Source organism: Glycine soja, chromosome 6 (assembly GCF_004193775.1).
Source record: "Glycine soja cultivar W05 chromosome 6, ASM419377v2, whole genome shotgun sequence".
NCBI lineage: Eukaryota > Viridiplantae > Streptophyta > Magnoliopsida > Fabales > Fabaceae > Glycine > Glycine soja.
The window spans coordinates 18597491-18613335 of record NC_041007.1 but is presented as its reverse complement, the minus strand read 5'-3'; positions in this window follow the sequence as shown (position 1 = coordinate 18613335).

Here is a 15845-nt window from a genome sequence, read left to right as displayed (position 1 = left end):
ACCTCTTTACATGGGTTGGGTAGTGGCTCGTTAGAAAACTTTACCTCTTACATGGGTTGGGTAGGGTCTTGGAAATTTTGTAACCTAAATTCATAGAAGAAAAAAAATATTTGAAAAATCTGAGTTTTTTTTTTAAACATAATCTAACCTTAAGAATGAGGATATGGTGGGAGATTTAGACATGTCTCTAGTAATAATAAATATTTTTTGTCTGGCATAACCATTTTAAAATTAAAGGTTAAGGGGTTGTTTTCTCTTCTTTTTTCTCGATTTGTCCATGATTTCACAACACATATACTTAATTTTACTTATTTGCTTTCAAAATTTTAGATCAATAATTGAAAATGAAGAGAGGAAAATTGAAAACTATAGGAACCATTTTTAGTCTTGATTTCTTCCTCCAAACACAACTTCTTTGTCTGCGTGGGACGATGTTAATGTCAGCCTTCTTGTTCATTTGCAACTCTCTTGTTCGAGATCCCCATTGTTGGATCTCCTTTGTCCTTTGAACACAACTTCTTTCTTTGCGCAAGACAATGTCAATGTTGACTTTCTCGTCCATTTGAAACTCTCTTATTCGAAAACACCATTGTTGGAAAGCCTTTGTCCTTTGAACACAACTTCGTCGTTTGCGTGGGACAGTGTCAAAAAAGGTTTTAATGTACTTCATTGGGGTTTGGAAACAACAAATGTTGTTGGGGGTTTCAAGAATGACGGCACTGTGGAGTTTGAGTTTAGTGGGATTGCTAGCAGATGGAGCGATAGGTTAGGATGGCGAGAAGGAGGGGTTAAGCAAGGTCAGCCCGACGATAAAATTAATAATGCTCAAACTTTAGGCCCACCAATAAAAAGTTATTTGCTATTAGTCTTTATAAAGTGAAAGCTCATGTATATTGACAAAAAGGTTTACATATAGCATTCTCGTTTAAAGTAAAAAAGTTCATCTTGAAGTTTATTTTAGGTATGGTCGCCATTACGATGGTTTCATTATCTTCGATGATTGAAATCAATGGTATCGTGTTGCACTACAAGTGTGCAAGTGAAAGGGTACATAAATCAAGAAAAGGAGAAAGAAAAAATAAAATGGAACAAATCTTAACCATTTGTTTAAAAATAAACAAATATTACATTCCAGAAAAACTTTTCCATGGTGGAAGACATGTTTAGGTCTTCCACCTTAGTCTTCATCTAAAAATAAATAACCAATTTAATGCTCGAATTGTCCTTAGGTTTAAGAAAATTAAAAAAAGTCCAAAATCCACAATTCATATTAGGCCAATTTATTTAAACTTATTTACTTTAAAAAATTATTTTAATAACATAAACAGTTTTATGTTTGTTTAAATTGTGTTTGCTTAAAAAGGTCATTTCTATTTATTTTTAATAACCAAATCCTATCTTCTTATAAAAAAAATATTTTTCAACAAGCACTTGTTTTTATAAATAAATAAAAAATTAGCTCATTGTGTAAGTCACCAAGTTTAATCACTTACTATCATCACTAAAGTCACATGTTTTATATAAATTTGGATTAAAGTAAGCGATGAAGTACAATTTTGAAAAAAAATTGAATTTTGTTAATTCTAATAACTAAAGTGACAATGAATCACAATTTAAATTACTAAAAGATTATTTTTCTAAATTTAATTATGATCCAATTTGGATTTAACTCACAAAATCTGTGATAATAAAATATTTTAAAAAAAATGTTTTTTTTAGGTTTGGACTTTAGTTTTTAGGTTTGAATTGAATTTAGAGCTTTTTATCTTAATTCATTATAGCATGTAACTGGCATTAAACTAACTAGTTCAATTGGGTTGGTTATTGAATTAAATATTTGATAACATAAATACAAAAATTATAAATTAAAAAATTGAAACAAAATGAATATTTTATTTATAAAAAAAGTAAAGGTTTGATTGCACTTATGCCCTTGTATTGTAATCGTGCCAATTGGATCCTTGAGCATTTTTTCATTTGGAATCAAATTCCCGAGTTAGCCATCTTTTAAATATTTATGGGTAAATTAAATATTTCGTCCCCAAAAGTGTAAGGCAATAACAATTTAGTTCCACGAAGAACAAAAATTTTAATTTATTCCATAAACCTATAAAAAAAATGTTGCAATTATGTTTTGCTATACAACTTAATATCGAATTGGTCCTTAAAAATTAAAACTTAAAGTCAAATTGTTCCCTGAATTTTATATCTTAATGGCATAATGGTCATATGAAACTTAGTAGCATGACATAATTGTCACATTTTTTACACATTCATAGACTAAATTAGAATTTTTGTTCTTTCAATAAATATATTGTCACCATTTAACACTGTTAGAGATGAAAAATATTATTTACCCAATATTTAATGAATTTTTTGGTTGAATTTGAATTCATGTTTCACCATTTTAATAGTTTTTATGAAACCATTACACTAACATCATTCTTATCAAAATATGACAGTTGTGTTTTTTGAGAGTAAATAACATTCCTAGAGTTTTTTTATTGCACACAATACCCTTTCTTTTTTTTTTCTATCCATATAATAACCTCATTAATGATTTGAAAAATATTACATTGATACCCTAATTGTTTAAAAAACATTATATTGTGTATCCCTATAAAGGAGATTCTTGTAAATGTTAAAAAAACACATGGGTATCATGTGCCTTCTTAAAAAATCTTAAGGATTGTAACTATTATTTACTCTATATTGTATTTAAATTAAAAGTTGGACCAAATTTTAGTACACATATGAACCACTAGACTAAATTTTACAATTATAGTTATTAATAAATTAAAGTAATGTAAAATATAAATATATTTATTATTAATTAAATATATTATTATTATATTAGTAAACTTTTTATTATGTGTAGTAAATTCATTTAATGATATATTTATTGTATTCATATAATGACATGTTCAGTACTACCTTTGTCTCAAAATAAGTGTCACATTTGAGAAAAATTATCCAAAATAAGTGTTGCATTTTGTTTTTCAATGCAACATTTATTGCACTTTTCCACCAATATTTCTACTAAATATTACTTTAGTTTTTGAATATAATATTAATATGTTTCTCTTTCATCTATTTAATAAGATTGGTTTTGTAAAACTATCACTCTATTTCATATAGTTATTAGCTTTTCTTGGGATATGTAAAATGACCTAAGATGACATTTATTTTTTTATCATCATGATATTGATGCAGAGTATCCACTAATTTTAGTGATGACTAATCTCCGTCGGAAAAGCTGAGTGATCACCTTTAGTGGGATCTTCCCTTCTAATCACATTTTTTCCATCTACAAGGTTGGAACCTGATACCTTGTTTGAGGGGACCGAGTCCAAAACCACTCAAAGGGAGTATTAAATAATGATAATACATTCATTACAAATATATTTGAGGCTAAATGTCACTCTTGGTTTATTATGTTTTAGTGTTTTTTCACTTTGGTATATTAAGTTTTAAAAAAGTCATTTTGATCCTTTTTGTATTTCAAAATTTTATTTTGATAATTTCTTATGTTTTCCATTAAAAATGTTAGTACTATATCAATGTTTTAAATTTTGACACAACACTAAATATAAGTAAAATAATTAATTTAAAAAAGTAATAGATAAAATAATTTATTTTAAAATTTAAAATATTGATAAAACACTGACATTTTTAACAAAAAAATGAAAGCAAATATCAAATGATAATTTCTTACAATTTAGTTAATCATTAAATTTCCAAATTATTTATATTTCTCTTCTAAAATTACCTTCATTTTCTCTCCACTTGATTACTTCTTACCAAGAAATAATTATCATATGTTTAGTTTAAAAGAATGAAAGAGGTGTGAAAGTGAAAAAGATAAGAAAAAAAGGAAAATACTTGTTATAAAGTAGAGTGTAAAGGTTTGGGACTTACACTAATTTTTAAAACTTTCATCTCAAATTCACTCAAGGGAATTTAAACCAAACACTACTTTAATGTTTAGAGAGAGAATATTGTAATTAATTAAAGGTATTATAGGATTAAAAATTTTAATGCGCCAATTTTTTTAAAAGAAAATATTATAAAAAAGGACAAACAATAAAGTAAAAAAGTATATACATAGGGAATAAGATAATATATATTATTAATAACTATAAATGATATTGTTTTATATATTTAATAATAAGTACAAAGTGTGAATAATATTTAATGGTTATAAATTGATGAGGAATTTTTATTTCCTTTTTATGTTATACATTCCTCACTATTACCAATAGGGGAGTTGTTGTTGTTAAATGAATGGTGGTGAAGGATAAGTGACAATGTTTGAATCCTTTTTTCATTCACTCTAATATTTTATTTATAATTTATGTTTGTCATGTCAAAAGATCACCTAATTGTTATGTCAACACCACATTAGCATATAAACATCTCATCAACACATGTGTCAGCCAACCACATCAACTACCACACGGGTTAGGGCAACATGACATTTGGGTTAGGAGACCAAAATTCAATTGAGCCAAAAATAAATAAATTTTTACTATATATAAATAAATTAAAGATCATGTGTCATCAAAGTTATATTTTATATTTTAAATTTAAGTTAGTCAAGTCCAATGAAAAATTATAGTCTAAAATACACTTTTAGTCCTTTATGATTTAGAATATTTTTAGTTTGATCTTTTATCTTTTGAAAAGTTCAATTTGTCCTTTATACTTTTAAAGCGAGTCAAAATGATCCTTCTAGAAACATGTTCCTTTTCGATTTTAAGACATGATTTTGAACTATTTTCTAGTTAATTTGAGACGTGAAACTTACCTCTTACATGAGTTGGGTAGGGTTTTGGGAATTTTTTAACCTAAATCAATTAAAAAAAACTCTCTTTGTAAAATTTATAGTTTTGATATTTTTAACATAATCTAAGAGTAAGAAGGAGGATAAGGTGAGAGATTTAAACATGTCCCTCAGAGTAAGAAATAATTTTTGTTTGTTAGGTATAATCATTTTAAAATTAATGGTTTAGTTTTTTATGTTTTTTTTCTTTCCTTTTTTCCCAATTTGTCCATGATTGGACAACACAAATACTCATCAACCTTGTTTGCTTTCAAATTTTTTTATCTAGAATAAAAAATGAAGTGGGAAAATATGAAAACTAGAAGAATCATTTTTAGAATTAATTTCATCCTTTGAACACAACTTCATTAGTGTGGGACGATGTTAATGTCAACTTCAAACCCAACTTAATTTATTGCTCTACAACGATAACAAATTCACACTTTTCTCTCAATGCTTCAAACCCAACTTAATAAATCATCTTAAGTAGCAAAATTATGAAATTAATAAACACTTCACAGCTCAACAATATTGACAAAATCATAACCAACAAAATTTTCAACATTTAACATTGAATTACTTTATCTTTGGAACAATGAATGTTTGCTTGTAATCAATTTGCATATGAGTGAGATTCACATCCACGCTAATTCTTGCTTGCTTCTATTAAGTTTCTTCAAATATTTGGCATGTCCATTTTGTATAAAAATGTATGCTAAGTCAGGCCCATAATGTAAACCTACAAACATTTAAACTTTATGAGATATTATAAAGAAAACAAAGAGTATTAGATTTTAAAACAAAATGGGAACTAGTTTTTGTTTTGTTATTTTTGTGTGTAGGCAATGGAACTAATTTCCATAACATATTTCTACATTATGAAACTAGTTTTTGTTAAATTTATGAGAAAATAGAAAACATTACTTTATGATATTGTGAAAAAAGGGAGGAGAATGACCAATTACCTACATAATGGTTCAAAATAGTGATGAATATGAGGCGAAAGAGACAAGGAAATGAGATGAAGGAAGTGAAATAAGAGAAGGAAGTGAAAGTGAAAAATTGAATAATAATGATGGATATAATGTGAAAGAGACGAAAAAATAAGATGAAGGAGGTGAAGTAAGAGAAGGAAGTGAAAGTGAAGGATTGAATGAGGGAGGTGAAAAAGATGTAATGAGGTAGAGAGGCAAAGAAGGTGGTATGAGAGATGAAAAAGAGTAATCGGTATGAGAGATAAAGTGATGTGTAGTAGTTTAGTTAGAAAAATGAAGGGCAACTTTGGTATTTTAAAATGTTCAAAACATGAGGGACAAGAAAAGTAAAAAAAAAAGGATGAAAATAGAAATCTCTTTCTAACTTTTCCTATTGGATAATCAAATGACCAATGCCTAAAAAATGTGTCATGAACTTATTTAAATAAATTTGTCTTGGAGGTGCATGGACAAACAATGTACCTATACTTCCTCATCTTTACAAAGAATGAGTACATTTTGATGAGACTTGCTTGACCAATGTGTTTCGTAAGTGATGGTGGGCATGCGTGAAGATAATCCATAATATAGAATCTCTAGTGGGCTAGACCATAGTCTTTACTCAACAAATTTTGACAACATATTAGAGTCCTAAGTCCTAACACAACCACTTATTTTGGTAGTGGTTTGTGCTTGATTTCTTGACAACGCGCAAACAAAGGAACAATTGTAGTTAATGTTGATGGGAGTATTCTTGTAGCTTTGAAAGATCTAACTTTGGGAACTTTATTATGGATTGATAAGGATTATTTTTTGTTTGGGTTCTATAAGAACATGGGTGATTCCTCTATCTTGTATGTGGAGATCAAAGGCGGATCAAGATATATATAAGGGAGACCATGAACCCCCCTGACTTTTTTTAAAATTTCAAAACCAATGTATAAGTATGGTGCATCTAGCCAAATCATTTCGGCTCCGTAAAATTTGTTAGCTTTGTTGTGTGCGTAAAATGTTGATGAGAAAGTAAAGAAGCTGCTCCAATCATACTCAAGGCCATCACTTTTGAGATTAGCCTCTTATCTTTATGTGAGAGACTATATGTCACTATACACCTAGTGTAGTGTAGTTGTTTGGATTTTGTTATGTTATTTCCTTACTTTATTAAAAAAAATCACTCCAAATTCTATTGGTGCGTGAAGTAGTGATCAATCTATGATTTTTTTTAAAGAAAAATTCATCTAAAAGAAGTTATATTTGACTAAATTTTAGTTATTTAATATTATGATATATTTTTATTTCTTGACTTTATTTTTATTCAAACTATCAAATCAATAGCAACTTTATATTTTTTTAGAAAATCTTATTTAAATATTATATTTTATTAAATTTTAGTTATTACTTATTATACAATCAGTTTTTATCTTTGGCTTTTTAAATTATAAAACCATAGTAATTTTATATTTTTTTAAGAGAAATCTCATCTTAAGATTATATTTTATTATTTTTAGTTATTGTATAATTGTTTTTATCTCTTGACTTTTTTTTTCTCTAACTATAATCAATAGCAAACTTATATTTAATATATATATATATATATATATTATATTTTTTTAGATTTTAGTTATTATACAATCAATTCTTAACTCCTAAATTTTAAATATAAAATCCCTAGTAATTTTATCTCTTTTTTTTTTAAGAAATCTTATTTGAATATTATATTTGAGTAATTCTAGTTATTATATAATCATTTTTTTCTCAAGCTTTGTTAATATAAAATTGTTAAACTTTATTTTTCTTGCAACGAAATGAGTTTTTGTTTATCAAAGTATTGTTAGATGGTCAGAAAATTGTTATAATTTCTAAATTTTGAAAGCGCACATCAACACAAGATGTTATAACGAGTCAAAACATCAATAAGAGATAAAGGTTGAAAGATATTAAAATATAAATTTGCTAGTATATATTGAAAATTTAGTATAGACTCAGTTATAGATAATTTTCATGACATGCACGAAAGATGTTTCATAATTTGATGGATTAATAAGTAATTAACATTTTTGATAATGAATTTATGAATATTTTTTATGATATATATATATATATATATATAAATTTGTTAAATGAATTTTATTTTTTTATTGTTGACCACCCTGTCATTTTAGTTTGGGTCCACCCTTGGTAGAGATTGTGATTGTTTATTATAGATTCAAGCTTAGCTTGGAAGCTAGTCATAAGAAAAACCTTTATATTATCCGATTGTGATTTAATTATTAAGTTTATAATGAATGAGATAAAGGCTTATCACACGTATAACAATTGGATTGTCAAAATTAATAATCTCTTATCTAAGGATTAAAATTGTAGTATTCACCATACAAAGGGTAACCACTGTGTTGTTTTTTTTTTTTGGTCAAATTTGGGTGCTAACACAAGTGTTGGTTGTGCATTTAGATATATCTTTGAGTTAGATGATGATGATCATTAGGAATAAACTATGTTTTTTCCTATATTTTTCGGTTTTCTTTTCTACTTGCTTTTACATTTTCCCACTCTTGTAACAATTTTTTTTACACCACAAAAAAAATGTTAAATAATGGAGGTTATTTTGCGGAGATTTTAGAAACCTCCTTAATTTATTAAAAACTAAATTTTTTTTGCTTAATTTGCTGAGGTTTATAACCTCTGCTAATTAAATATTATTTTTCCACTCTTTTCTCTTTAAAATAAAATAAATCATGTTTTTTCCCGGCAAAAAAAAAATTCCTCTCAAAAAAATCACAAAATCTCTCTTTCAGTCACAACTTCCCATCTCTCTTCATTAAAGATTCCCAAAACCCCTCTCTTCAGGTTACCCCTAAAATTTCTCTCGGTTTCTCGTTCCAAGCTTTGATTTTTCTTTTCTTCTCTCGCTTCCCAAAACCCCTCTCTTCAAAGGTACTTCCTCTCTTTGTTCAAAGGTCCCTTGCTCTTTTCTTATTTTTGTTTTAATTAATCAAATCATCATCTTCGTTTTCTTTTTTTCTTTTTTTTTTATGTATATATTCGGACAAAATCAATACACACTTGATACAAGCATGTGTTTTGCTTGCAGGGTATACAACAAGATGAAGAGATTCGAAGGATGCAAAGAGAAAATAAGGCCAAGTATTGCTTTAACCTTCGTTTAATTAGTTATCAGGTTCAGTTTACTTACCTAGTTGTTGAGAGTGAAAACTGAGAATTAAGATTTTTTTTTTAAAACAAACTGCTTTTAAGAATCTTCTGTAATTCCTTTGCATTATGATTCACCATTGTTGAATGAAAACTTGCGAATATAGATAGATAGATTTTGGGATAATTTATAGCTTGGTCTAAATACCATTGAGGGGATGAGGGGGAATAGTTGCAAAGAGTGTTACCGGAGAGTAGATTCAAAAGCTCTTTTCTATCGAAAGATATGACTTTGCGAGCTTCTCATTCTGCTGTTTAGTGTTTATTCATCGATTAGCATTAGGTGCTTAATGGTTTTGAAGAAATTGTTGGAAAAAGTTTTAGTAAATCCGATCAAACTTGGGTCTGCTCAGTGTAATATATAAAAGGGCTTTTCAGCTCAATACTTGTGAAATGAGAGTCCACAAATTCATGTAAGGATGTTGAATCATATGAATATTTTGATTAAACACTTTTTGTTCATAGACTTGTATAGAAGTTTATGATAAGTAGACCAAACGTCTTAAAGAAACCTTTCTGGGCTTCTCAGCATCCCCGCCGGCTCTTTCTCCAGATTCATGTACCCCACTTTGATGAGAAAGAGAAAAGCTATGTGACTGGGAGTGTCTACCTGATGAACCTCTGCTTATTGAAACTGCTCTCTAGGTGGAAGATCTAGCCATGTGAATATCTAAATTAAAACTGCTACTTGACCTCTCTAATTTAGGGATACATATAAAATACCCACCCAACACGTAAACAAGCTATAACCTCCCTACACAAACCAATCCCAGAAATACATGGATTCGAATACTCTGTCAGGATATAAAGTTGTTTTCAATCTTTGGGTATTGCCAAAGTATATAAATTTCAGAAGTAGAACTATGTTTTTTACAAGAACAATAATTGAGCCACATATTTGCTATGTGAATACTAGTATAATCAATATTGTTTCATTTTTTTGTCCAAATATTTACCTATATCGTTTCAACTTTCAAATATAAAATATACCAATTTTTAGAGCATTAATAGGCCATAGTAATGGTGACTTTGATTTATCTATTTATTTTCACTCAAGGAATCTCCCAATGGTACATATTGGCCTGGGCGCATCTGCGATCATCATGCAGCAAAGTTAATCAATAATTGGACTGAGTTGGTTAGGGATAGTTGTTTGGAGAAAGCAAACCGTAGAGCTAATGTCAGTCATGAACAAAATGCTAACAATTGCTTGGCAAAAAGGCAAAACAACTAGTCCGCTAATGAATGATAGATTGTGCTATGGCATATTTGACACGGTATATGTTTGTATGTATACAAGAGGTGCCTAGTAAGTTCTTATCTTTGGAGATAAGCATCAAAGTCTTTGAGCCAATAATTTGGGATGATCACTCATTATGATATCTTCTAGGAATGAAAAGATTATCGCCTCCCGCATGTGTTAATCACTTAATTTATTATAGCTAGTTACTTGTTAGGGCTTAATAGATAGTATAAAGAAGAGCACCATATACCTTCTTTGTATTTTTTATTAATCAATATGCAACCTCTTGAGATTTGTTGTTTTACTTGGCCTGTGCCTATGATATGTATCCCTCTGATACTCTGATCACTAACATTTGCCTCTGATCTTATTTAAAAAAAAAACAATTGAGGCTTACCCTTCGGCGCCTTTGTTTGGAAATTTTGCAATGCATATGGATAAGTTTTTCCAGAGGCTGTATCAGGATCAATTACGTCAACTTCAATATCTGTTTCAAGGATAGCCATGTGTTTTGGCAAATAAGAAAATTGTCTCAAGGCCTTACAAACAGAGTAAAACACACTAACTAACTTGATAAAAGAAAGCAACCTGAAGCAATAGTTGCTAACGTAAGGTAAGAGTTTGGATTTTGGAATTAAACACCTGAGGCAGCTTGTCAATGAAATTTTTAGCATTGGCAAGTTTTATTGCCGTTGTAACCTCCTCATTAGTTGCACCTTCTTTTCCATAGGCTATGTTTTCTCTGATACTAGTTGCAAACAGGACAGGTTCTTGACTAACGAGCCCAATTTGTTCTCTTATCCATCTAACTTGAAAATTCTTCAAATTCACACCACCTATGAGTACTTCTTCAGCATCAGGATCATAGAATCTTTCCAATAAACTGACCACAATAGACTTTCCGCTTCCACTTTGGCCCACTAAAGCAGCAGTTGTGCCACTTGGAACATACAATGAGAATCCGGAAAAGATCTGAACATCAGGCCTTGCAAGGTATCTAAAGTGAACATTCTTGAGTTCAATATCTCCCTTTATGTCTTCCAAGACAACACCATTGGTGTCATAAGCATCAATTTTTGGCTTTTGTGCAATTGTCTCAAACATCTTATAAGCTGCTGCTTGGCCAGCTACAAATGCATTTAGGCTTGGGGATGTTTGACCAAGTGACCTATGAATGTTAGAAAGATTAATCATGTTGCAGTACTCCATTAGAAACGTTAGACAAAGTGGTTAATTTGCTTTTTCTTTTTTGGCTACTAAGGTCATATATATATATATATAATACTAACTTGTCGTATATAATACTAACTTAATTTCCTTATTTTATTTAAAGCTTGTAGCTGAAGTTCTTGAGAGGTGTTGAAATTGGTTCGGCAATAGCAAAAGACACATTCTCCTGCTTTCGTTTACTGGAAGTTCAAAGGTATTTCATCTCTCTCTTATTTTGATTAAATATTGTAATCTTTATTTTTATGTGTTTACAATGTACATTACATTTTCATGATAGTATTTTTATGTTACGACCTCTACTAGTTAGCTAACAAGTGTAATTTATTATAATTTTTTGTAATTCATTTTTTTTGTTGGTTCCATTGGTTTTTATTCTAAATACCTATTCTTATTTTATAACATATATGGTAGTAGTTGTAACATAAAAATTGGTATTGAATCTTAGGTTATGCTTCTTCCCCCACCAATTATTCTTTTTAGTTAGAATAATTATTATAGTTTTTCTTCTTAATTTATATTATAATTTTGTGGGGGACTTACTTTTTTTTAATACAAATTATACTATGTTATATTATCATAGTGTGATAAATTATTTTAATAAATTTGTTTAGGTATCTTTTGTAATGGATAAGTCATGGATTTCAAAGGCCCGAAACTCAATTGATTACTCCATTGGTTTGAGTAAATTCTTAGATTTTACTTTTAAGAATGGAGCTGTAGGAGAAACGATTCGGTGTCCATGTCCAAAATGTGAGTTTATGAAATGGCAAACTAGAGACATAGTTGAAGATCACTTGCTATATAAACCATTTCATCAAAAACTATGTTATATGGGATCTTCATGGTGAAAAGCAAGCATTAGAATCTTCTCAAGTGGAAGATGTTTTCCAAGATAGTGGTGTTCAACCTCAAAACCCAATGGAAATGATGATCAATGACACATTTGAACAATATAGGCAACATGACCCTAATGTAGGTGCATCACAACCATTAAATGAAGATGAAATAGTAAATGATGAACCAAGAGAAGATCATAATGGCTTTTATGAGCTTCTAAACGATGGGAGCCAAACATTGTATGAAGGAAGCAAGTACACAAAACTAGAATTTATAATCAAATTATATCATATAAAAGTTTTGTGTGGATTAAGCGATAAGGCAATGACTATGATATTGGATTTGTTAAATGACGCATTTGAAAAAGCAAAGTTTCCTCCTTCTATTTATGAGGCAAAGAAAATTATTAACAAGCTTGGTCTTAATTATAAAAAGATAGATGCTTGTCCAAAACATTGCATGTTGTATTTGGGAGATGATGAAAAAAGTTTGGATGCTTGTAAGCATTGTGGTACATCTAGATGGAAACCCAACAAGAAGAAGAAAATAGCTGCAAAGGTTTTACGTTACTTTCCATTGAAACCAAGATTGCAAAGATTGTTGACATGTCGTAAAACTGCAAAAGATATGAGATGACATGTTTTGGAAGACAATAAAGATGGGTTGCTAAGGCATCCAAGAGATGGAGAGGCATAGAAGACATTTGATTTAATCCATCTTGAGTTTTCTTCAGATCCTCGAAATGTTCGCTTAGGCCTTGCTACTGATGGTTTTAATCCTGCTAGGACCTTGAGTTCTACCTATAGCATCTAGCCAGTTTTCTTAATTCCATATAATCTTCCACCATGGATATGTATGAACCACACTTCCTTCATTCTATTAATGATCATTCCAAGCAAGCAATCTCCTGGAAATAACATAAATGTGTACCTAAAGCCCCTTGTAAAGGAGTTACGTGAGTTATGGAGTGGTGTGGACACCTATGACTCATCCTTAAATGAAAATTTTAGAATGCGAGCAGCTCTTATGTGGACAATTAGTGACTTTCCTGGCTTAGGCATCTTATCTGGTTGGAACATACACACAGGATTGGCTTGCCCAACTTGCAATTTAGATGCGTAACCTTGTCGCCTTCGAAATTGTAACAAGTGGTGTTTTATGGGGCATCGTTATTTTCTAAGTAGAAATCATAAATTTAGATTGAATCGTGTTCGCTTTGATGGAAACATAGAAGAACGAAACCCACCATTAAAATTATCTGGATCTGACATTTTTCGACAAGTGGAACATATTAATACTACATTTGGAACTGGAGCTATTCAAAATGGAACAAGAAAAAGATCTAGACAAGAAGTCACACAATGGAATAAAAGAAGCATATTCTTTGAACTTCCATATTGGGAGTCTAACTTGTTACGACATAATCTAGATTTTATGCATATTGAAAAAAATGTATGCGACAATGTCATGTATACATTGCTCCATGAGAAGGATAAATCAAAAGACAACCTTAATGCTCGAAAAGATTGAAAAGAAATGGGCTTAAGGCCTAATCTTTGGCCAGATGATAATGGAAAGTATCACCTTGCTTTGTTTTCACTAACATGTGGTACCAAAAAGTTATTTTTGAAAACTTTGAAGACTATTACAGTACCAGATGGTTACTCAAGTAACATTTCCAGATGTATTGATGAGAAACTTAATAAAATATATGGGTTAAAAAGTCACGATTGCCATATTATTATGGAACAATTGCTACCACTAGCAATTCGTAACTTGTTGCCAGACCATGTGACTTCTGTCTTAGTGGAGTTCTGTTCTTTTTTTAGAATACTTTGTGGTAAAACTTTAAATCTTCCAGAACTTCAGTTGCTCCAAGATCGCATTGTGGTTACACTACGCCACTTAGAAATGTTATTCCCTCCATCATTCTTCACAGTTATGGTTCATTTAACTGTTAATCTTATAGAGGAAGCAAAACTTGGAGGCCCAGTGCATTATCGATATATGTATCCAGTAGAGAGGTAAAGATTTAAATAATTTAAATTTATAATGTTATATTACAAATATCTTACTTGTACACTCTTTAATTGTTAGTTATTTCTATAGGGAATTAGGTCACTTAAAATCCTTTGTTCAATGTTCACTTTAACTCCAATGCAAAAATTGCAAGCTCATCGATATGTGCTCCTTAATTGCACTATAGTCACACCATTTGTGGAGTAAGTAAAGTGACATAAACTTTTATTGTTATACTACTTATAAATAATAGTCATGTGTATTGATTATAATAATTAATTTATGTAGTGAATTTAGAGAATTCATAGAAAGGAGTTCAAGAGGAAGAAGACCTTCGTCTACAGAGATAGAGAAAAAAGTCAATAAAGAGTTTGTTGATTGGTTTAGAAAGCGGGTAAGTAGTCATTTAGTGGATAGAGATTTTTTTACCATCTTTGTTTCAAACTCTAACTTCCAATTTTTTTAGATTATGAATCCAGATACAATGAATGAAATGTCTACTGATCTAAAGTTTTTAGCACGAGGACCCTTGGACAATGCAACAAGATTTACTGCATATAATATTAATGGGTTCAAATTTTGAACCTTGGCTCGAGAAGAAGGATTAAAAACACAAAACAATGGTGTTTTCTTAACATCTAACACATCATGTGTTTCAAGTAGCATTGATGGCAACTTAAGGCAAGCAGATTTACCTTATTATGGAAAGTTGGAAGATATCATTGAGATTAACTACTATGGTGGATTCTCTGTTATTCTTTTTAAAATGTGAATGGGCTGATACTACACGAGATAAAGGGTATAAAAAGGATTGTTGGAATTTTAATTGTGTTAACTTTGATAGATTGATTCATATTGGTGATCGTGAAGAACATGAACCATACATTGAAGCATCTCAAGCACAAATGGTGTATTATGTAGATGATGTAGTCAATGAAGGATGGAATGTTGTTGTACACATAAAGCCAAGAGATTTATATGACATGGGAGAAGAAGTAGAAGAAAATGATATGAAAATGAGCCATACCAAGAGCAACAACTTGAACAATTTTCTAGGCTTGATGATCAATATGTACAATTGGCTACAAGTCATCTAAACGGTGATATAGTTGATTGAATTGTAACTCCTAAAATAGTAAGAAATTCACACTTGTATAAATATGATATAGTTGATTGACATATAAATGTTGTTATTATTTCATTTATTAATTGTTTTAATCTTGTTTTAATTTTGATAGTATGTCATCTTAAATTTTATTATTCTTTATTTATTTTTCTCTTAATATTGTTGTCATGAATATGTAGTCATGCCAAAGGTGAAGCGTTTTAGAAATCCACAAAAATCAGCACCTTAACCACAATGTCATGGACCTCTAACACAAGCTCCAACACACTCTGTTCCAACAATGAATCCTGAAATTTCTTCCCCACCAAGTGATTCCACACAAGCTCCTGAAGTCCCAACTGGTAATGTCCCTCTTTCTCATGTATCAACATCTGAAGTTCCACA